The sequence below is a fragment of the Callospermophilus lateralis genome, unplaced genomic scaffold, assembly GCF_048772815.1.
Source record: "Callospermophilus lateralis isolate mCalLat2 unplaced genomic scaffold, mCalLat2.hap1 Scaffold_6110, whole genome shotgun sequence".
Classification (NCBI taxonomy): Eukaryota; Metazoa; Chordata; class Mammalia; order Rodentia; family Sciuridae; genus Callospermophilus; species Callospermophilus lateralis.
Window position 1 is genome coordinate 18,499 of NW_027514628.1, and position 23,752 is coordinate 42,250.

Here is a 23,752-nt window from a genome sequence, read left to right on the forward strand (position 1 = left end):
CCAAAGGCCAGAAAATGCTGTGTCGGGCGGGATGGATCCGATCCGGGTCCTGGGTGCCCTTGGAGTTGAGATCCCCGAAGGGTGTTCTTGGGGTCGCAGGTTTTGAGCACAAGGCTGCCTGCAGGGCCGCTTCGAAGGCCAAAAGCCAGGTGTTTGCCAGGAGGAACTCTCCACCTAGCTCCAAGTCTCCAGGGTGGCGGCCTCCACAGGGACTCTTCACCCCTCCGGCCAAAGAGGGTGTCCCGGCGTGGGAGAGAAAGACCCCAGCCACACAGTTCACTCCCCAGGCGCCAGGTGGCCTTAGGGCTCCGAGGAGACTGGGCCCTGGCGGGCAAGGGGGAAGTTTCCCCCCCACAGGCCCAGAGGACACTGAGCCCTGGCAGGCGAGGGGCGCTCACCCACAGGGCCCAGGGCAGACTGAGCCCTGGCCAGGGAGGGGCACCACCCACGGGCCCCAGAGGAGACCCACTGGGAACTGCTGGGCGAGGGGCGCTCACCCCTCAGGACCCAGAGGGGACTGAGCCGGGGGCGCTCAGCCTCGGGACACAGAGGACACTGGGGACCAGCGGGCGAGGGGCGCTCACCCGCGGGCCCCAGAGGTCACTGGTCCCTGGCGCGCCTGGGGGGCTAACCCCAGAGGCCCGGGAACACCGAGGACCCGCGGGCGAGGGGCGCTCACCCGCAGGCCCCGGAGGACAAGGAAGCCTGCTGGGCCCCCCCACAAGGCAGGCGGCTCACCCACAGGACCCTGGGGACACTGGGCACTGGCGGGCGAGGGGCGCTCGCCCGCAGGACGCAGTGCAGAACGAATGTCAGGGACCCAGGGGCCCTCCCAAGTAGGACCCTGGGGAAAGGGAACAGGGCCGGGACCGCGGGGAGTTGGGGGCGGGGGCCCGCCAGGCCCACCAGCAGCAAGCCCAAGCACACTGAGCACTGAAGGCTGAGGGGCGCTCACCAGCAGGGCCCAGAGCGCCCTGGGGACTGCGGGCCGCCTGGGGCGCTCACCCACAGCCAGCAGGCCAGGCCCAGCACTGCTGAAGGGAGGGGCGCTAACCCCCAGGAAGGAAGGAAGCCTAAGCCCCCCACCCCCAGGGCCGGGGCGGCTCCCCTGCACACTCAGGGCCGGCCCGGAGCACTGCTGGGTGAGGGGCGCTCACCCCCAGAACCCCGTGCAGCCTGAGCGGCGCTGGGGGGCTGAGGGAGCTCACCCGCAGCAACCCTGGAGAATGAGTGCCTGTGGGCGAGGGGCGCTCACCCACAGGGCTCAGAGTCCTGGGCACCTTTGGCGGAGATGCCCTCAGCTCCAAGTCTCCCTTACCTGGGCCAGGGTGGGCCAGTGGTGCCCTTTTCCCGGGTCTCAGCAGGTCCTCCATGACGGTGGGGAGATGTCCTCTGTCAAATCTCCCAGGCTCCCGCCCAGGCGGGCGTGGCTCCGGATCCAAGGGTCCCACAGGGTTCTTCCCTGGGGCCCAGAGAGCGCCCCCTGGCGCGTCCCAGGAGATCCCCACAAGCCTTGGACATCCACATCCACTCTTCCCAGGGACCTCCGCAATCCCGGGCAGGTTGTGGTCATGCACAGGAGCACAGCCCCATGGGCCCAAAGGCCAGAAAATGCTGTGTCGGGCGGGATGGATCCGATCCGGGTCCTGGTGCCCTTGGAGTTGAGATCCCCGAAGGGTGTTCTTGGGGTCGCAGGTTTTGAGCACAAGGCTGCCTGCAGGGCCGCTTCGAAGGCCAAAAGCCAGGTGTTTGCCAGGAGGAACTCTCCACCTAGCTCCAAGTCTCCAGGGTGGCGGCCTCCACAGGGACTCTTCACCCCTCCGGCCAAAGAGGGTGTCCCGGCGTGGGAGAGAAAGACCCCAGCCACACAATTCACTCCCCAGGCGCCAGGTGGCCTTAGGGCTCCGAGGAGACTGGGCCCTGGCGGGCAAGGGGGAAGTTTCCCCCCCACAGGCCCAGAGGACACTGAGCCCTGGCAGGCGAGGGGCGCTCACCCACAGGGCCCAGGGCAGACTGAGCCCTGGCCAGGGAGGGGCACCACCCACGGGCCCCAGAGGAGACCCACTGGGAACTGCTGGGCGAGGGGCGCTCACCCCTCAGGACCCAGAGGGGACTGAGCCGGGGGCGCTCAGCCTCAGGACACAGAGGACACTGGGGACCAGCGGGCGAGGGGCGCTCACCCGCGGGCCCCAGAGGTCACTGGTCCCTGGCGCGCCTGGGGGGCTAACCCCAGAGGCCCGGGCACACCGAGGACCCGCGGGCGAGGGGCGCTCACCCGCAGGCCCCGGAGGACAAGGAAGCCTGCTGGGCCCCCCCACAAGGCAGGCGGCTCACCCACAGGACCCTGGGGACACTGGGCACTGGCGGGCGAGGGGCGCTCGCCCGCAGGACGCAGTGCAGAACGAATGTCAGGGACCCAGGGGCCCTCCCAAGCAGGACCCTGGGGAAAGGGAACAGGGCCGGGACCGCGGGGAGTTGGGGGCGGGGGCCCGCCAGGCGCGCACCAGCAGCACGCCCAAGCACACTGAGCACTGAAGGCCGAGGGGCGCTCACCAGCAGGGCCCAGAGCGCCCTGGGGACTGCGGGCCGCCTGGGGCGCTCACCCACAGCCAGCAGGCCAGGCCCAGCACTGCTGAAGGGAGGGGCGCTAACCCCCAGGAAGGAAGGAAGCCTAAGCCCCCCACCCCCAAGGCCGGGGCGGCTCCCCTGCACACTCAGGGCCGGCCCGGAGCACTGCTGGGTGAGGGGCGCTCACCCCCAGAACCCCGTGCAGCCTGAGCGGCGCTGGGGGGCTGAGGGAGCTCACCCGCAGCAACCCTGGAGAATGAGTGCCTGTGGGCGAGGGGCGCTCACCCACAGGGCTCAGAGTCCTGGGCACCTTTGGCGGAGATGCCCTCAGCCCCAAGTCTCCCTTACCTGGGCCAGGGTGGGCCAGTGGTGCCCTTTTCCCGGGTCTCAGCAGGTCCTCCATGACGGTGGGGAGATGTCCTCTGTCAAATCTCCCAGGCTCCCGCCCAGGCGGGCGTGGCTCCGGATCCAAGGGTCCCACAGGGTTCTTCCCTGGGGCCCAGAGAGCGCCCCCTGGCGCGTCCCAGGAGATCCCCACAAGCCTTGGACATCCACATCCACTCTTCCCAGGGACCTCCGCAATCCCGGGCAGGTTGTGGTCATGCACAGGAGCACAGCCCCATGGGCCCAAAGGCCAGAAAATGCTGTGTCGGGCGGGATGGATCCGATCCGGGTCCTGGGTGCCCTTGGAGTTGAGATCCCCGAAGGGTGTTCTTGGGGTCGCAGGTTTTGAGCACAAGGCTGCCTGCAGGGCCGCTTCGAAGGCCAAAAGCCAGGTGTTTGCCAGGAGGAACTCTCCACCTAGCTCCAAGTCTCCAGGGTGGCGGCCTCCACAGGGACTCTTCACCCCTCCGGCCAAAGAGGGTGTCCCGGCGTGGGAGAGAAAGACCCCAGCCACACAGTTCACTCCCCAGGCGCCAGGTGGCCTTAGGGCTCCGAGGAGACTGGGCCCTGGCGGGCAAGGGGGAAGTTTCCCCCCCACAGGCCCAGAGGACACTGAGCCCTGGCAGGCGAGGGGCGCTCACCCACAGGGCCCAGGGCAGACTGAGCCCTGGCCAGGGAGGGGCACCACCCACGGGCCCCAGAGGAGACCCACTGGGAACTGCTGGGCGAGGGGCGCTCACCCCTCAGGACCCAGAGGGGACTGAGCCGGGGGCGCTCAGCCTCGGGACACAGAGGACACTGGGGACCAGCGGGCGAGGGGCGCTCACCCGCGGGCCCCAGAGGTCACTGGTCCCTGGCGCGCCTGGGGGGCTAACCCCAGAGGCCCGGGCACACCGAGGACCCGCGGGCGAGGGGCGCTCACCCGCAGGCCCCGGAGGACAAGGAAGCCTGCTGGGCCCCCCCACAAGGCAGGCGGCTCACCCACAGGACCCTGGGGACACTGGGCACTGGCGGGCGAGGGGCGCTCGCCCGCAGGACGCAGTGCAGAACGAATGTCAGGGACCCAGGGGCCCTCCCAAGCAGGACCCTGGGGAAAGGGAACAGGGCCGGGACCGCGGGGAGTTGGGGGCGGGGGCCCGCCAGGCGCGCACCAGCAGCACGCCCAAGCACACTGAGCACTGAAGGCCGAGGGGCGCTCACCAGCAGGGCCCAGAGCGCCCTGGGGACTGCGGGCCGCCTGGGGCGCTCACCCACAGCCAGCAGGCCAGGCCCAGCACTGCTGAAGGGAGGGGCGCTAACCCCCAGGAAGGAAGGAAGCCTAAGCCCCCCACCCCCAGGGCCGGGGCGGCACCCCTGCACACTCAGGGCCGGCCCGGAGCACTGCTGGGTGAGGGGCGCTCACCCCCAGAACCCCGTGCAGCCTGAGCGGCGCTGGGGGGCTGAGGGAGCTCACCCGCAGCAACCCTGGAGAATGAGTGCCTGTGGGCGAGGGGCGCTCACCCACAGGGCTCAGAGTCCTGGGCACCTTTGGCGGAGATGCCCTCAGCCCCAAGTCTCCCTTACCTGGGCCAGGGTGGGCCAGTGGTGCCCTTTTCCCGGGTCTCAGCAGGTCCTCCATGACGGTGGGGAGATGTCCTCTGTCAAATCTCCCAGGCTCCCGCCCAGGCGGGCGTGGCTCCGGATCCAAGGGTCCCACAGGGTTCTTCCCTGGGGCCCAGAGAGCGCCCCCTGGCGCGTCCCAGGAGATCCCCACAAGCCTTGGACATCCACATCCACTCTTCCCAGGGACCTCCGCAATCCCGGGCAGGTTGTGGTCATGCACAGGAGCACAGCCCCATGGGCCCAAAGGCCAGAAAATGCTGTGTCGGGCGGGATGGATCCGATCCGGGTCCTGGGTGCCCTTGGAGTTGAGATCCCCGAAGGGTGTTCTTGGGGTCGCAGGTTTTGAGCACAAGGCTGCCTGCAGGGCCGCTTCGAAGGCCAAAAGCCAGGTGTTTGCCAGGAGGAACTCTCCACCTAGCTCCAAGTCTCCAGGGTGGCGGCCTCCACAGGGACTCTTCACCCCTCCGGCCAAAGAGGGTGTCCCGGCGTGGGAGAGAAAGACCCCAGCCACACAGTTCACTCCCCAGGCGCCAGGTGGCCTTAGGGCTCCGAGGAGACTGGGCCCTGGCGGGCAAGGGGGAAGTTTCCCCCCCACAGGCCCAGAGGACACTGAGCCCTGGCAGGCGAGGGGCGGTCACCCACAGGGCCCAGGGCAGACTGAGCCCTGGCCAGGGAGGGGCACCACCCACGGGCCCCAGAGGAGACCCACTGGGAACTGCTGGGCGAGGGGCGCTCACCCCTCAGGACCCAGAGGGGACTGAGCCGGGGGCGCTCAGCCTCGGGACACAGAGGACACTGGGGACCAGCGGGCGAGGGGCGCTCACCCGCGGGCCCCAGAGGTCACTGGTCCCTGGCGCGCCTGGGGGGCTAACCCCAGAGGCCCGGGCACACCGAGGACCCGCGGGCGAGGGGCGCTCACCCGCAGGCCCCGGAGGACAAGGAAGCCTGCTGGGCCCCCCCACAAGGCAGGCGGCTCACCCACAGGACCCTGGGGACACTGGGCACTGGCGGGCGAGGGGCGCTCGCCCGCAGGACGCAGTGCAGAACGAATGTCAGGGACCCAGGGGCCCTCCCAAGCAGGACCCTGGGGAAAGGGAACAGGGCCGGGACCGCGGGGAGTTGGGGGCGGGGGCCCGCCAGGCGCGCACCAGCAGCACGCCCAAGCACACTGAGCACTGAAGGCCGAGGGGCGCTCACCAGCAGGGCCCAGAGCGCCCTGGGGACTGCGGGCCGCCTGGGGCGCTCACCCACAGCCAGCAGGCCAGGCCCAGCACTGCTGAAGGGAGGGGCGCTAACCCCCAGGAAGGAAGGAAGCCTAAGCCCCCCACCCCCAGGGCCGGGGCGGCACCCCTGCACACTCAGGGCCGGCCCGGAGCACTGCTGGGTGAGGGGCGCTCACCCCCAGAACCCCGTGCAGCCTGAGCGGCGCTGGGGGGCTGAGGGAGCTCACCCGCAGCAACCCTGGAGAATGAGTGCCTGTGGGCGAGGGGCGCTCACCCACAGGGCTCAGAGTCCTGGGCACCTTTGGCGGAGATGCCCTCAGCCCCAAGTCTCCCTTACCTGGGCCAGGGTGGGCCAGTGGTGCCCTTTTCCCGGGTCTCAGCAGGTCCTCCATGACGGTGGGGAGATGTCCTCTGTCAAATCTCCCAGGCTCCCGCCCAGGCGGGCGTGGCTCCGGATCCAAGGGTCCCACAGGGTTCTTCCCTGGGGCCCAGAGAGCGCCCCCTGGCGCGTCCCAGGAGATCCCCACAAGCCTTGGACATCCACATCCACTCTTCCCAGGGACCTCCGCAATCCCGGGCAGGTTGTGGTCATGCACAGGAGCACAGCCCCATGGGCCCAAAGGCCAGAAAATGCTGTGTCGGGCGGGATGGATCCGATCCGGGTCCTGGGTGCCCTTGGAGTTGAGATCCCCGAAGGGTGTTCTTGGGGTCGCAGGTTTTGAGCACAAGGCTGCCTGCAGGGCCGCTTCGAAGGCCAAAAGCCAGGTGTTTGCCAGGAGGAACTCTCCACCTAGCTCCAAGTCTCCAGGGTGGCGGCCTCCACAGGGACTCTTCACCCCTCCGGCCAAAGAGGGTGTCCCGGCGTGGGAGAGAAAGACCCCAGCCACACAGTTCACTCCCCAGGCGCCAGGTGGCCTTAGGGCTCCGAGGAGACTGGGCCCTGGCGGGCAAGGGGGAAGTTTCCCCCCCACAGGCCCAGAGGACACTGAGCCCTGGCAGGCGAGGGGCGCTCACCCACAGGGCCCAGGGCAGACTGAGCCCTGGCCAGGGAGGGGCACCACCCACGGGCCCCAGAGGAGACCCACTGGGAACTGCTGGGCGAGGGGCGCTCACCCCTCAGGACCCAGAGGGGACTGAGCCGGGGGCGCTCAGCCTCGGGACACAGAGGACACTGGGGACCAGCGGGCGAGGGGCGCTCACCCGCGGGCCCCAGAGGTCACTGGTCCCTGGCGCGCCTGGGGGGCTAACCCCAGAGGCCCGGGCACACCGAGGACCCGCGGGCGAGGGGCGCTCACCCGCAGGCCCCGGAGGACAAGGAAGCCTGCTGGGCCCCCCCACAAGGCAGGCGGCTCACCCACAGGACCCTGGGGACACTGGGCACTGGCGGGCGAGGGGCGCTCGCCCGCAGGACGCAGTGCAGAACGAATGTCAGGGACCCAGGGGCCCTCCCAAGCAGGACCCTGGGGAAAGGGATCAGGGCCGGGACCGCGGGGAGTTGGGGGCGGGGGCCCGCCAGGCGCGCACCAGCAGCACGCCCAAGCACACTGAGCACTGAAGGCCGAGGGGCGCTCACCAGCAGGGCCCAGAGCGCCCTGGGGACTGCGGGCCGCCTGGGGCGCTCACCCACAGCCAGCAGGCCAGGCCCAGCACTGCTGAAGGGAGGGGCGCTAACCCCCAGGAAGGAAGGAAGCCTAAGCCCCCCACCCCCAGGGCCGGGGCGGCACCCCTGCACACTCAGGGCCGGCCCGGAGCACTGCTGGGTGAGGGGCGCTCACCCCCAGAACCCCGTGCAGCCTGAGCGGCGCTGGGGGGCTGAGGGAGCTCACCCGCAGCAACCCTGGAGAATGAGTGCCTGTGGGCGAGGGGCGCTCACCCACAGGGCTCAGAGTCCTGGGCACCTTTGGCGGAGATGCCCTCAGCCCCAAGTCTCCCTTACCTGGGCCAGGGTGGGCCAGTGGTGCCCTTTTCCCGGGTCTCAGCAGGTCCTCCATGACGGTGGGGAGATGTCCTCTGTCAAATCTCCCAGGCTCCCGCCCAGGCGGGCGTGGCTCCGGATCCAAGGGTCCCACAGGGTTCTTCCCTGGGGCCCAGAGAGCGCCCCCTGGCGCGTCCCAGGAGATCCCCACAAGCCTTGGACATCCACATCCACTCTTCCCAGGGACCTCCGCAATCCCGGGCAGGTTGTGGTCATGCACAGGAGCACAGCCCCATGGGCCCAAAGGCCAGAAAATGCTGTGTCGGGCGGGATGGATCCGATCCGGGTCCTGGGTGCCCTTGGAGTTGAGATCCCCGAAGGGTGTTCTTGGGGTCGCAGGTTTTGAGCACAAGGCTGCCTGCAGGGCCGCTTCGAAGGCCAAAAGCCAGGTGTTTGCCAGGAGGAACTCTCCACCTAGCTCCAAGTCTCCAGGGTGGCGGCCTCCACAGGGACTCTTCACCCCTCCGGCCAAAGAGGGTGTCCCGGCGTGGGAGAGAAAGACCCCAGCCACACAGTTCACTCCCCAGGCGCCAGGTGGCCTTAGGGCTCCGAGGAGACTGGGCCCTGGCGGGCAAGGGGGAAGTTTCCCCCCCACAGGCCCAGAGGACACTGAGCCCTGGCAGGCGAGGGGCGCTCACCCACAGGGCCCAGGGCAGACTGAGCCCTGGCCAGGGAGGGGCACCACCCACGGGCCCCAGAGGAGACCCAGTGGGAACTGCTGGGCGAGGGGCGCTCACCCCTCAGGACCCAGAGGGGACTGAGCCGGGGGCGCTCAGCCTCGGGACACAGAGGACACTGGGGACCAGCGGGCGAGGGGCGCTCACCCGCGGGCCCCAGAGGTCACTGGTCCCTGGCGCGCCTGGGGGGCTAACCCCAGAGGCCCGGGCACACCGAGGACCCGCGGGCGAGGGGCGCTCACCCGCAGGCCCCGGAGGACAAGGAAGCCTGCTGGGCCCCCCCACAAGGCAGGCGGCTCACCCACAGGACCCTGGGGACACTGGGCACTGGCGGGCGAGGGGCGCTCGCCCGCAGGACGCAGTGCAGAACGAATGTCAGGGACCCAGGGGCCCTCCCAAGCAGGACCCTGGGGAAAGGGAACAGGGCCGGGACCGCGGGGAGTTGGGGGCGGGGGCCCGCCAGGCGCGCACCAGCAGCACGCCCAAGCACACTGAGCACTGAAGGCCGAGGGGCGCTCACCAGCAGGGCCCAGAGCGCCCTGGGGACTGCGGGCCGCCTGGGGCGCTCACCCACAGCCAGCAGGCCAGGCCCAGCACTGCTGAAGGGAGGGGCGCTAACCCCCAGGAAGGAAGGAAGCCTAAGCCCCCCACCCCCAGGGCCGGGGCGGCACCCCTGCACACTCAGGGCCGGCCCGGAGCACTGCTGGGTGAGGGGCGCTCACCCCCAGAACCCCGTGCAGCCTGAGCGGCGCTGGGGGGCTGAGGGAGCTCACCCGCAGCAACCCTGGAGAATGAGTGCCTGTGGGCGAGGGGCGCTCACCCACAGGGCTCAGAGTCCTGGGCACCTTTGGCGGAGATGCCCTCAGCCCCAAGTCTCCCTTACCTGGGCCAGGGTGGGCCAGTGGTGCCCTTTTCCCGGGTCTCAGCAGGTCCTCCATGACGGTGGGGAGATGTCCTCTGTCAAATCTCCCAGGCTCCCGCCCAGGCGGGCGTGGCTCCGGATCCAAGGGTCCCACAGGGTTCTTCCCTGGGGCCCAGAGAGCGCCCCCTGGCGCGTCCCAGGAGATCCCCACAAGCCTTGGACATCCACATCCACTCTTCCCAGGGACCTCCGCAATCCCGGGCAGGTTGTGGTCATGCACAGGAGCACAGCCCCATGGGCCCAAAGGCCAGAAAATGCTGTGTCGGGCGGGATGGATCCGATCCGGGTCCTGGGTGCCCTTGGAGTTGAGATCCCCGAAGGGTGTTCTTGGGGTCGCAGGTTTTGAGCACAAGGCTGCCTGCAGGGCCGCTTCGAAGGCCAAAAGCCAGGTGTTTGCCAGGAGGAACTCTCCACCTAGCTCCAAGTCTCCAGGGTGGCGGCCTCCACAGGGACTCTTCACCCCTCCGGCCAAAGAGGGTGTCCCGGCTTGGGAGAGAAAGACCCCAGCCACACAGTTCACTCCCCAGGCGCCAGGTGGCCTTAGGGCTCCGAGGAGACTGGGCCCTGGCGGGCAAGGGGGAAGTTTCCCCCCCACAGGCCCAGAGGACACTGAGCCCTGGCAGGCGAGGGGCGCTCACCCACAGGGCCCAGGGCAGACTGAGCCCTGGCCAGGGAGGGGCACCACCCACGGGCCCCAGAGGAGACCCAGTGGGAACTGCTGGGCGAGGGGCGCTCACCCCTCAGGACCCAGAGGGGACTGAGCCGGGGGCGCTCAGCCTCGGGACACAGAGGACACTGGGGACCAGCGGGCGAGGGGCGCTCACCCGCGGGCCCCAGAGGTCACTGGTCCCTGGCGCGCCTGGGGGGCTAACCCCAGAGGCCCGGGCACACCGAGGACCCGCGGGCGAGGGGCGCTCACCCGCAGGCCCCGGAGGACAAGGAAGCCTGCTGGGCCCCCCCACAAGGCAGGCGGCTCACCCACAGGACCCTGGGGACACTGGGCACTGGCGGGCGAGGGGCGCTCGCCCGCAGGACGCAGTGCAGAACGAATGTCAGGGACCCAGGGGCCCTCCCAAGCAGGACCCTGGGGAAAGGGAACAGGGCCGGGACCGCGGGGAGTTGGGGGCGGGGGCCCGCCAGGCGCGCACCAGCAGCACGCCCAAGCACACTGAGCACTGAAGGCCGAGGGGCGCTCACCAGCAGGGCCCAGAGCGCCCTGGGGACTGCGGGCCGCCTGGGGCGCTCACCCACAGCCAGCAGGCCAGGCCCAGCACTGCTGAAGGGAGGGGCGCTAACCCCCAGGAAGGAAGGAAGCCTAAGCCCCCCACCCCCAGGGCCGGGGCGGCACCCCTGCACACTCAGGGCCGGCCCGGAGCACTGCTGGGTGAGGGGCGCTCACCCCCAGAACCCCCTGCAGCCTGAGCGGCGCTGGGGGGCTGAATGAGCTCACCCGCAGCAACCCTGGAGAATGAGTGCCTGTGGGCGAGGGGCGCTCACCCACAGGGCTCAGAGTCCTGGGCACCTTTGGCGGAGATGCCCTCAGCCCCAAGTCTCCCTTACCTGGGCCAGGGTGGGCCAGTGGTGCCCTTTTCCCGGGTCTCAGCAGGTCCTCCATGACGGTGGGGAGATGTCCTCTGTCAAATCTCCCAGGCTCCCGCCCAGGCGGGCGTGGCTCCGGATCCAAGGGTCCCACAGGGTTCTTCCCTGGGGCCCAGAGAGCGCCCCCTGGCGCGTCCCAGGAGATCCCCACAAGCCTTGGACATCCACATCCACTCTTCCCAGGGACCTCCGCAATCCCGGGCAGGTTGTGGTCATGCACAGGAGCACAGCCCCATGGGCCCAAAGGCCAGAAAATGCTGTGTCGGGCGGGATGGATCCGATCCGGGTCCTGGGTGCCCTTGGAGTTGAGATCCCCGAAGGGTGTTCTTGGGGTCGCAGGTTTTGAGCACAAGGCTGCCTGCAGGGCCGCTTCGAAGGCCAAAAGCCAGGTGTTTGCCAGGAGGAACTCTCCACCTAGCTCCAAGTCTCCAGGGTGGCGGCCTCCACAGGGACTCTTCACCCCTCCGGCCAAAGAGGGTGTCCCGGCGTGGGAGAGAAGGACCCCAGCCACACAGTTCACTCCCCAGGCGCCAGGTGGCCTTAGGGCTCAGAGGAGACTGGGCCCTGGCGGGCAAGGGGGAAGTTTCCCCCCCACAGGCCCAGAGGACACTGAGCCCTGGCAGGCGAGGGGCGCTCACCCACAGGGCCCAGGGCAGACTGAGCCCTGGCCAGGGAGGGGCACCACCCACGGGCCCCAGAGGAGACCCACTGGGAACTGCTGGGCGAGGGGCGCTCACCCCTCAGGACCCAGAGGGGACTGAGCCGGGGGCGCTCAGCCTCGGGACACAGAGGACACTGGGGACCAGCGGGCGAGGGGCGCTCACCCGCGGGCCCCAGAGGTCACTGGTCCCTGGCGCGCCTGGGGGGCTAACCCCAGAGGCCCGGGCACACCGAGGACCCGCGGGCGAGGGGCGCTCACCCGCAGGCCCCGGAGGACAAGGAAGCCTGCTGGGCCCCCCCACAAGGCAGGCGGCTCACCCACAGGACCCTGGGGACACTGGGCACTGGCGGGCGAGGGGCGCTCGCCCGCAGGACGCAGTGCAGAACGAATGTCAGGGACCCAGGGGCCCTCCCAAGCAGGACCCTGGGGAAAGGGAACAGGGCCGGGACCGCGGGGAGTTGGGGGCGGGGGCCCGCCAGGCGCGCACCAGCAGCACGCCCAAGCACACTGAGCACTGAAGGCCGAGGGGCGCTCACCAGCAGGGCCCAGAGCGCCCTGGGGACTGCGGGCCGCCTGGGGCGCTCACCCACAGCCAGCAGGCCAGGCCCAGCACTGCTGAAGGGAGGGGCGCTAACCCCCAGGAAGGAAGGAAGCCTAAGCCCCCCACCCCCAGGGCCGGGGCGCCTCCCCTGCACACTCAGGGCCGGCCCGGAGCACTGCTGGGTGAGGGGCGCTCACCCCCAGAACCCCGTGCAGCCTGAGCGGCGCTGGGGGGCTGAGGGAGCTCACCCGCAGCAACCCTGGAGAATGAGTGCCTGTGGGCGAGGGGCGCTCACCCACAGGGCTCAGAGTCCTGGGCACCTTTGGCGGAGATGCCCTCAGCCCCAAGTCTCCCTTACCTGGGCCAGGGTGGGCCAGTGGTGCCCTTTTCCCGGGTCTCAGCAGGTCCTCCATGACGGTGGGGAGATGTCCTCTGTCAAATCTCCCAGGCTCCCGCCCAGGCGGGCGTGGCTCCGGATCCAAGGGTCCCACAGGGTTCTTCCCTGGGGCCCAGAGAGCGCCCCCTGGCGCGTCCCAGGAGATCCCCACAAGCCTTGGACATCCACATCCACTCTTCCCAGGGACCTCCGCAATCCCGGGCAGGTTGTGGTCATGCACAGGAGCACAGCCCCATGGGCCCAAAGGCCAGAAAATGCTGTGTCGGGCGGGATGGATCCGATCCGGGTCCTGGGTGCCCTTGGAGTTGAGATCCCCGAAGGGTGTTCTTGGGGTCGCAGGTTTTGAGCACAAGGCTGCCTGCAGGGCCGCTTCGAAGGCCAAAAGCCAGGTGTTTGCCAGGAGGAACTCTCCACCTAGCTCCAAGTCTCCAGGGTGGCGGCCTCCACAGGGACTCTTCACCCCTCCGGCCAAAGAGGGTGTCCCGGCGTGGGAGAGAAAGACCCCAGCCACACAGTTCACTCCCCAGGCGCCAGGTGGCCTTAGGGCTCAGAGGAGACTGGGCCCTGGCGGGCAAGGGGGAAGTTTCCCCCCCACAGGCCCAGAGGACACTGAGCCCTGGCAGGCGAGGGGCGCTCACCCACAGGGCCCAGGGCAGACTGAGCCCTGGCCAGGGAGGGGCACCACCCACGGGCCCCAGAGGAGACCCACTGGGAACTGCTGGGCGAGGGGCGCTCACCCCTCAGGACCCAGAGGGGACTGAGCCGGGGGCGCTCAGCCTCGGGACACAGAGGACACTGGGGACCAGCGGGCGAGGGGCGCTCACCCGCGGGCCCCAGAGGTCACTGGTCCCTGGCGCGCCTGGGGGGCTAACCCCAGAGGCCCGGGCACACCGAGGACCCGCGGGCGAGGGGCGCTCACCCGCAGGCCCCGGAGGACAAGGAAGCCTGCTGGGCCCCCCCACAAGGCAGGCGGCTCACCCACAGGACCCTGGGGACACTGGGCACTGGCGGGCGAGGGGCGCTCGCCCGCAGGACGCAGTGCAGAACGAATGTCAGGGACCCAGGGGCCCTCCCAAGCAGGACCCTGGGGAAAGGGAACAGGGCCGGGACCGCGGGGAGTTGGGGGCGGGGGCCCGCCAGGCGCGCACCAGCAGCACGCCCAAGCACACTGAGCACTGAAGGCCGAGGGGCGCTCACCAGCAGGGCCCAGAGCGCCCTGGGGACTGCGGGCCGCCTGGGGCGCTCACCCACAGCCAGCAGGCCAGGCCCAGCACTGCTGAAGGGAGGGGCGCTAACCCCCAGGAAGGAAGGAAGCCTAAGCCCCCCACCCCCAGGGCCGGGGCGCCTCCCCTGCACACTCAGGGCCGGCCCGGAGCACTGCTGGGTGAGGGGCGCTCACCCCCAGAACCCCGTGCAGCCTGAGCGGCGCTGGGGGGCTGAGGGAGCTCACCCGCAGCAACCCTGGAGAATGAGTGCCTGTGGGCGAGGGGCGCTCACCCACAGGGCTCAGAGTCCTGGGCACCTTTGGCGGAGATGCCCTCAGCCCCAAGTCTCCCTTACCTGGGCCAGGGTGGGCCAGTGGTGCCCTTTTCCCGGGTCTCAGCAGGTCCTCCATGACGGTGGGGAGATGTCCTCTGTCAAATCTCCCAGGCTCCCGCCCAGGCGGGCGTGGCTCCGGATCCAAGGGTCCCACAGGGTTCTTCCCTGGGGCCCAGAGAGCGCCCCCTGGCGCGTCCCAGGAGATCCCCACAAGCCTTGGACATCCACATCCACTCTTCCCAGGGACCTCCGCAATCCCGGGCAGGTTGTGGTCATGCACAGGAGCACAGCCCCATGGGCCCAAAGGCCAGAAAATGCTGTGTCGGGCGGGATGGATCCGATCCGGGTCCTGGGTGCCCTTGGAGTTGAGATCCCCGAAGGGTGTTCTTGGGGTCGCAGGTTTTGAGCACAAGGCTGCCTGCAGGGCCGCTTCGAAGGCCAAAAGCCAGGTGTTTGCCAGGAGGAACTCTCCACCTAGCTCCAAGTCTCCAGGGTGGCGGCCTCCACAGGGACTCTTCACCCCTCCGGCCAAAGAGGGTGTCCCGGCGTGGGAGAGAAAGACCCCAGCCACACAGTTCACTCCCCAGGCGCCAGGTGGCCTTAGGGCTCCGAGGAGACTGGGCCCTGGCGGGCAAGGGGGAAGTTTCCCCCCCACAGGCCCAGAGGACACTGAGCCCTGGCAGGCGAGGGGCGCTCACCCACAGGGCCCAGGGCAGACTGAGCCCTGGCCAGGGAGGGGCACCACCCACGGGCCCCAGAGGAGACCCACTGGGAACTGCTGGGCGAGGGGCGCTCACCCCTCAGGACCCAGAGGGGACTGAGCCGGGGGCGCTCAGCCTCGGGACACAGAGGACACTGGGGACCAGCGGGCGAGGGGCGCTCACCCGCGGGCCCCAGAGGTCACTGGTCCCTGGCGCGCCTGGGGGGCTAACCCCAGAGGCCCGGGCACACCGAGGACCCGCGGGCGAGGGGCGCTCACCCGCAGGCCCCGGAGGACAAGGAAGCCTGCTGGGCCCCCCCACAAGGCAGGCGGCTCACCCACAGGACCCTGGGGACACTGGGCACTGGCGGGCGAGGGGCGCTCGCCCGCAGGACGCAGTGCAGAACGAATGTCAGGGACCCAGGGGCCCTCCCAAGCAGGACCCTGGGGAAAGGGAACAGGGCCAGGACCGCGGGGAGTTGGGGGCGGGGGCCCGCCAGGCGCGCACCAGCAGCACGCCCAAGCACACTGAGCACTGAAGGCCGAGGGGCGCTCACCAGCAGGGCCCAGAGCGCCCTGGGGACTGCGGGCCGCCTGGGGCGCTCACCCACAGCCAGCAGGCCAGGCCCAGCACTGCTGAAGGGAGGGGCGCTAACCCCCAGGAAGGAAGGAAGCCTAAGCCCCCCACCCCCAGGGCCGGGGCGCCTCCCCTGCACACTCAGGGCCGGCCCGGAGCACTGCTGGGTGAGGGGCGCTCACCCCCAGAACCCCGTGCAGCCTGAGCGGCGCTGGGGGGCTGAGGGAGCTCACCCGCAGCAACCCTGGAGAATGAGTGCCTGTGGGCGAGGGGCGCTCACCCACAGGGCTCAGAGTCCTGGGCACCTTTGGCGGAGATGCCCTCAGCCCCAAGTCTCCCTTACCTGGGCCAGGGTGGGCCAGTGGTGCCCTTTTCCCGGGTCTCAGCAGGTCCTCCATGACGGTGGGGAGATGTCCTCTGTCAAATCTCCCAGGCTCCCGCCCAGGCGGGCGTGGCTCCGGATCCAAGGGTCCCACAGGGTTCTTCCCTGGGGCCCAGAGAGCGCCCCCTGGCGCGTCCCAGGAGATCCCCACAAGCCTTGGACATCCACATCCACTCTTCCCAGGGACCTCCGCAATCCCGGGCAGGTTGTGGTCATGCACAGGAGCACAGCCCCATGGGCCCAAAGGCCAGAAAATGCTGTGTCGGGCGGGATGGATCCGATCCGGGTCCTGGGTGCCCTTGGAGTTGAGATCCCCGAAGGGTGTTCTTGGGGTCGCAGGTTTTGAGCACAAGGCTGCCTGCAGGGCCGCTTCGAAGGCCAAAAGCCAGGTGTTTGCCAGGAGGAACTCTCCACCTAGCTCCAAGTCTCCAGGGTGGCGGCCTCCACAGGGACTCTTCACCCCTCCGGCCAAAGAGGGTGTCCCGGCGTGGGAGAGAAAGACCCCAGCCACACAGTTCACTCCCCAGGCGCCAGGTGGCCTTAGGGCTCCGAGGAGACTGGGCCCTGGCGGGCAAGGGGGAAGTTTCCCCCCCACAGGCCCAGAGGACACTGAGCCCTGGCAGGCGAGGGGCGCTCACCCACAGGGCCCAGGGCAGACTGAGCCCTGGCCAGGGAGGGGCACCACCCACGGGCCCCAGAGGAGACCCACTGGGAACTGCTGGGCGAGGGGCGCTCACCCCTCAGGACCCAGAGGGGACTGAGCCGGGGGCGCTCAGCCTCGGGACACAGAGGACACTGGGGACCAGCGGGCGAGGGGCGCTCACCCGCGGGCCCCAGAGGTCACTGGTCCCTGGCGCGCCTGGGGGGCTAACCCCAGAGGCCCGGGCACACCGAGGACCCGCGGGCGAGGGGCGCTCACCCGCAGGCCCCGGAGGACAAGGAAGCCTGCTGGGCCCCCCCACAAGGCAGGCGGCTCACCCACAGGACCCTGGGGACACTGGGCACTGGCGGGCGAGGGGCGCTCGCCCGCAGGACGCAGTGCAGAACGAATGTCAGGGACCCAGGGGCCCTCCCAAGCAGGACCCTGGGGAAAGGGAACAGGGCCGGGACCGCGGGGAGTTGGGGGCGGGGGCCCGCCAGGCGCGCACCAGCAGCACGCCCAAGCACACTGAGCACTGAAGGCCGAGGGGCGCTCACCAGCAGGGCCCAGAGCGCCCTGGGGACTGCGGGCCGCCTGGGGCGCTCACCCACAGCCAGCAGGCCAGGCCCAGCACTGCTGAAGGGAGGGGCGCTAACCCCCAGGAAGGAAGGAAGCCTAAGCCCCCCACCCCCAGGGCCGGGGCGCCTCCCCTGCACACTCAGGGCCTGCCCGGAGCACTGCTGGGTGAGGGGCGCTCACCCCCAGAACCCCGTGCAGCCTGAGCGGCGCTGGGGGGCTGAGGGAGCTCACCCGCAGCAACCCTGGAGAATGAGTGCCTGTGGGCGAGGGGCGCTCACCCACAGGGCTCAGAGTCCTGGGCACCTTTGGCGGAGATGCCCTCAGCCCCAAGTCTCCCTTACCTGGGCCAGGGTGGGCCAGTGGTGCCCTTTTCCCGGGTCTCAGCAGGTCCTCCATGACGGTGGGGAGATGTCCTCTGTCAAATCTCCCAGGCTCCCGCCCAGGCGGGCGTGGCTCCGGATCCAAGGGTCCCACAGGGTTCTTCCCTGGGGCCCAGAGAGCGCCCCCTGGCGCGTCCCAGGAGATCCCCACAAGCCTTGGACATCCACATCCACTCTTCCCAGGGACCTCCGCAATCCCGGGCAGGTTGTGGTCATGCACAGGAGCACAGCCCCATGGGCCCAAAGGCCAGAAAATGCTGTGTCGGGCGGGATGGATCCGATCCGGGTCCTGGGTGCCCTTGGAGTTGAGATCCCCGAAGGGTGTTCTTGGGGTCGCAGGTTTTGAGCACAAGGCTGCCTGCAGGGCCGCTTCGAAGGCCAAAAGCCAGGTGTTTGCCAGGAGGAACTCTCCACCTAGCTCCAAGTCTCCAGGGTGGCGGCCTCCACAGGGACTCTTCACCCCTCCGGCCAAAGAGGGTGTCCCGGCGTGGGAGAGAAAGACCCCAGCCACACAGTTCACTCCCCAGGCGCCAGGTGGCCTTAGGGCTCAGAGGAGACTGGGCCCTGGCGGGCAAGGGGGAAGTTTCCCCCCCACAGGCCCAGAGGACACTGAGCCCTGGCAGGCGAGGGGCGCTCACCCACAGGGCCCAGGGCAGACTGAGCCCTGGCCAGGGAGGGGCACCACCCACGGGCCCCAGAGGAGACCCACTGGGAACTGCTGGGCGAGGGGCGCTCACCCCTCAGGACCCAGAGGGGACTGAGCCGGGGGCGCTCAGCCTCGGGACACAGAGGACACTGGGGACCAGCGGGCGAGGGGCGCTCACCCGCGGGCCCCAGAGGTCACTGGTCCCTGGCGCGCCTGGGGGGCTAACCCCAGAGGCCCGGGCACACCGAGGACCCGCGGGCGAGGGGCGCTCACCCGCAGGCCCCGGAGGACAAGGAAGCCTGCTGGGCCCCCCCACAAGGCAGGCGGCTCACCCACAGGACCCTGGGGACACTGGGCACTGGCGGGCGAGGGGCGCTCGCCCGCAGGACGCAGTGCAGAACGAATGTCAGGGACCCAGGGGCCCTCCCAAGCAGGACCCTGGGGAAAGGGAACAGGGCCGGGACCGCGGGGAGTTGGGGGCGGGGGCCCGCCAGGCGCGCACCAGCAGCACGCCCAAGCACACTGAGCACTGAAGGCCGAGGGGCGCTCACCAGCAGGGCCCAGAGCGCCCTGGGGACTGCGGGCCGCCTGGGGCGCTCACCCACAGCCAGCAGGCCAGGCCCAGCACTGCTGAAGGGAGGGGCGCTAACCCCCAGGAAGGAAGGAAGCCTAAGCCCCCCACCCCCAGGGCCGGGGCGCCTCCCCTGCACACTCAGGGCCGGCCCGGAGCACTGCTGGGTGAGGGGCGCTCACCCCCAGAACCCCGTGCAGCCTGAGCGGCGCTGGGGGGCTGAGGGAGCTCACCCGCAGCAACCCTGGAGAATGAGTGCCTGTGGGCGAGGGGCGCTCACCCACAGGGCTCAGAGTCCTGGGCACCTTTGGCGGAGATGCCCTCAGCCCCAAGTCTCCCTTACCTGGGCCAGGGTGGGCCAGTGGTGCCCTTTTCCCGGGTCTCAGCAGGTCCTCCATGACAGTGGGGAGATGTCCTCTGTCAAATCTCCCAGGCTCCCGCCCAGGCGGGCGTGGCTCCGGATCCAAGGGTCCCACAGGGTTCTTCCCTGGGGCCCAGAGAGCGCCCCCTGGCGCGTCCCAGGAGATCCCCACAAGCCTTGGACATCCACATCCACTCTTCCCAGGGACCTCCGCAATCCCGGGCAGGTTGTGGTCATGCACAGGAGCACAGCCCCATGGGCCCAAAGGCCAGAAAATGCTGTGTCGGGCGGGATGGATCCGATCCGGGTCCTGGGTGCCCTTGGAGTTGAGATCCCCGAAGGGTGTTCTTGGGGTCGCAGGTTTTGAGCACAAGGCTGCCTGCAGGGCCGCTTCGAAGGCCAAAAGCCAGGTGTTTGCCAGGAGGAACTCTCCACCTAGCTCCAAGTCTCCAGGGTGGCGGCCTCCACAGGGACTCTTCACCCCTCCGGCCAAAGAGGGTGTCCCGGCGTGGGAGAGAAAGACCCCAGCCACACAGTTCACTCCCCAGGCGCCAGGTGGCCTTAGGGCTCAGAGGAGACTGGGCCCTGGCGGGCAAGGGGGAAGTTTCCCCCCCACAGGCCCAGAGGACACTGAGCCCTGCAGGCGAGGGGCGCTCACCCACAGGGCCCAGGGCAGACTGAGCCCTGGCCAGGGAGGGGCACCACCCACGGGCCCCAGAGGAGACCCACTGGGAACTGCTGGGCGAGGGGCGCTCACCCCTCAGGACCCAGAGGGGACTGAGCCGGGGGCGCTCAGCCTCGGGACACAGAGGACACTGGGGACCAGCGGGCGAGGGGCGCTCACCCGCGGGCCCCAGAGGTCACTGGTCCCTGGCGCGCCTGGGGGGCTAACCCCAGAGGCCCGGGCACACCGAGGACCCGCGGGCGAGGGGCGCTCACCCGCAGGCCCCGGAGGACAAGGAAGCCTGCTGGGCCCCCCCACAAGGCAGGCGGCTCACCCACAGGACCCTGGGGACACTGGGCACTGGCGGGCGAGGGGCGCTCGCCCGCAGGACGCAGTGCAGAACGAATGTCAGGGACCCAGGGGCCCTCCCAAGCAGGACCCTGGGGAAAGGGAACAGGGCCGGGACCGCGGGGAGTTGGGGGCGGGGGCCCGCCAGGCGCGCACCAGCAGCTCGCCCAAGCACACTGAGCACTGAAGGCACAGGGGCGCTCACCAGCAGGGCCCAGAGCGCCCTGGGGACTGCGGGCCGCCTGGGGCGCTCACCCACAGCCAGCAGGCCAGGCCCAGCACTGCTGAAGGGAGGGGCGCTAACCCCCAGGAAGGAAGGAAGCCTAAGCCCCCCACCCCCAGGGCCGGTGCGCCTCCCCTGCACACTCAGGGCCGCCCGGAGCACTGCTGGGTGAGGGGCGCTCACCCCCAGAACCCCGTGCAGCCTGAGCGGCGCTGGGGGGCTGAGGGAGCTCACCCGCAGCAACCCTGGAGAATGAGTGCCTGTGGGCGAGGGGCGCTCACCCACAGGGCTCAGAGTCCTGGGCACCTTTGGTGGAGATGCCCTCAGCCCCAAGTCTCCCTTACCTGGGCCAGGGTGGGCCAGTGGTGCCCTTTTCCCGGGTCTCAGCAGGTCCTCCATGACGGTGGGGAGATGTCCTCTGTCAAATCTCCCAGGCTCCCGCCCAGGCGGGCGTGGCTCCGGATCCAAGGGTCCCACAGGGTTCTTCCCTGGGGCCCAGAGAGCGCCCCCTGGCGCGTCCCAGGAGATCCCCACAAGCCTTGGACATCCACATCCACTCTTCCCAGGGACCTCCGCAATCCCGGGCAGGTTGTGGTCATGCACAGGAGCACAGCCCCATGGGCCCAAAGGCCAGAAAATGCTGTGTCGGGCGGGATGGATCCGATCCGGGTCCTGGGTGCCCTTGGAGTTGAGATCCCCGAAGGGTGTTCTTGGGGTCGCAGGTTTTGAGCACAAGGCTGCCTGCAGGGCCGCTTCGAAGGCCAAAAGCCAGGTGTTTGCCAGGAGGAACTCTCCACCTAGCTCCAAGTCTCCAGGGTGGCGGCCTCCACAGGGACTCTTCACCCCTCCGGCCAAAGAGGGTGTCCCGGCGTGGGAGAGAAAGACCCCAGCCACACAGTTCACTCCCCAGGCGCCAGGTGGCCTTAGGGCTCCGAGGAGACTGGGCCCTGGCGGGCAAGGGGGAAGTTTCCCCCCCACAGGCCCAGAGGACACTGAGCCCTGGCAGGCGAGGGGCGCTCACCCACAGGGCCCAGGGCAGACTGAGCCCTGGCCAGGGAGGGGCACCACCCACGGGCCCCAGAGGAGACCCACTGGGAACTGCTGGGCGAGGGGCGCTCACCCCTCAGGACCCAGAGGGGACTGAGCCGGGGGCGCTCAGCCTCGGGACACAGAGGACACTGGGGACCAGCGGGCGAGGGGCGCTCACCCGCGGGCCCCAGAGGTCACTGGTCCCTGGCGCGCCTGGGGGGCTAACCCCAGAGGCCTGGGCACACCGAGGACCCGCGGGCGAGGGGCGCTCACCCGCAGGCCCCGGAGGACAAGGAAGCCTGCTGGGCCCCCCCACAAGGCAGGCGGCTCACCCACAGGACCCTGGGGACACTGGGCACTGGCGGGCGAGGGGCGCTCGCCCGCAGGACGCAGTGCAGAACGAATGTCAGGGACCCAGGGGCCCTCCCAAGCAGGACCCTGGGGAAAGGGAACAGGGCCGGGACCGCGGGGAGTTGGGGGCGGGGGCCCGCCAGGCGCGCACCAGCAGCACGCCCAAGCACACTGAGCACTGAAGGCACAGGGGCGCTCACCAGCAGGGCCCAGAGCGCCCTGGGGACTGCGGGCCGCCTGGGGCGCTCACCCACAGCCAGCAGGCCAGGCCCAGCACTGCTGAAGGGAGGGGCGCTAACCCCCAGGAAGGAAGGAAGCCTAAGCCCCCCACCCCCAGGGCCGGGGCGCCTCCCCTGCACACTCAGGGCCGGCCCGGAGCACTGCTGGGTGAGGGGTGCTCACCCCCAGAGCCCCGTGCAGCCTGAGCGGCGCTGGGGGGCTGAGGGAGCTCACCCGCAGCAACCCTGGAGAATGAGTGCCTGTGGGCGAGGGGCGCTCACCCCCAGGGCTCAGAGTCCTGGGCACCTTTGGCGGAGATGCCCTCAGCCCCAAGTCTCCCTTACCTGGGCCAGGGTGGGCCAGTGGTGCCCTTTTCCCGGGTCTCAGCAGGTCCTCCATGACGGTGGGGAGATGTCCTCTGTCAAATCTCCCAGGCTCCCGCCCAGGCGGGCGTGGCTCCGGATCCAAGGGTCCCACAGGGTTCTTCCCTGGGGCCCAGAGAGCGCCCCCTGGCGCGTCCCAGGAGATCCCCACAAGCCTTGGACATCCACATCCACTCTTCCCAGGGACCTCCGCAATCCCGGGCAGGTTGTGGTCATGCACAGGAGCACAGCCCCATGGGCCCAAAGGCCAGAAAATGCTGTGTCGGGCGGGATGGATCCGATCCGGGTCCTGGGTGCCCTTGGAGTTGAGATCCCCTAAGGGTGTTCTTGGGGTCGCAGGTTTTGAGCACAAGGCTGCCTGCAGGGCCGCTTCGAAGGCCAAAAGCCAGGTGTTTGCCAGGAGGAACTCTCCACCTAGCTCCAAGTCTCCAGGGTGGCGGCCTCCACAGGGACTCTTCACCCCTCCGGCCAAAGAGGGTGTCCCGGCGTGGGAGAGAAAGACCCCAGCCACACAGTTCACTCCCCAGGCGCCAGGTGGCCTTAGGGCTCCGAGGAGACTGGGCCCTGGCGGGCAAGGGGGAAGTTTCCCCCACACAGGCCCAGAGGACACTGAGCCCTGGCAGGCGAGGGGCGCTCACCCACAGGGCCCAGGGCAGACTGAGCCCTGGCCAGGGAGGGGCACCACCCACGGGCCCCAGAGGAGACCCACTGGGAACTGCTGGGCGAGGGGCGCTCACCCCTCAGGACCCAGAGGGGACTGAGCCGGGGGCGCTCAGCCTCGGGACACAGAGGACACTGGGGACCAGCGGGCGAGGGGCGCTCACCCGCGGGCCCCAGAGGTCACTGGTCCCTGGCGCGCCTGGGGGGCTAACCCCAGAGGCCCGGGCACACCGAGGACCCGCGGGCGAGGGGCGCTCACCCGCAGGCCCCGGAGGACAAGGAAGCCTGCTGGGCCCCCCCACAAGGCAGGCGGCTCACCCACAGGACCCTGGGGACACTGGGCACTGGCGGGCGAGGGGCGCTCGCCCGCAGGACGCAGTGCAGAACGAATGCCAGGGACCCAGGGGCCTTCCCAGGAAGGGACCCTGGGAAAGGGAACATGGCTGGGACCCCGCGGAGTTGGGGCGGGGGCTGCCACGGGGGCACCAGCAGCACCCCTGAGTACACTCAGCACTGCAGTCGGAGGGACGCTCACTAGCAGGGCCCAGAGTGCAGTGTGGACTGCAGGCCACCTGGGGTGCTCACCCACAGCCAGTAGGCCATTCCCAGCACTGCCCAAGGGAGTGGTGCTCACCCCCTGGAACTAAGGAGGCCTGAGCCCCCCAGGGGCCATGGCGGCTTCCCTCCACACTCAGGGCCGCCAAGTGCACTGCTGGGTGTGGGGTGTTCACCCCTAGGACCCCAGTGTGAGCACTGGGGTGCTCAGGGTGCACACCAGCAGGAACCCTGGTGAATGAGGGCTTTTGGAGAGGAGAGCTCACTCACAGGGCTCATAGTCCCAGACATGTTTTGCAGAGGATCCCCCAGCCCCATGTCTGTCTTACCTGGGCCAGGGTGGGAGAGGAGGAAATCAAACTTGTAATGGGGATGCACCCTCCATGTGTCCTAAGG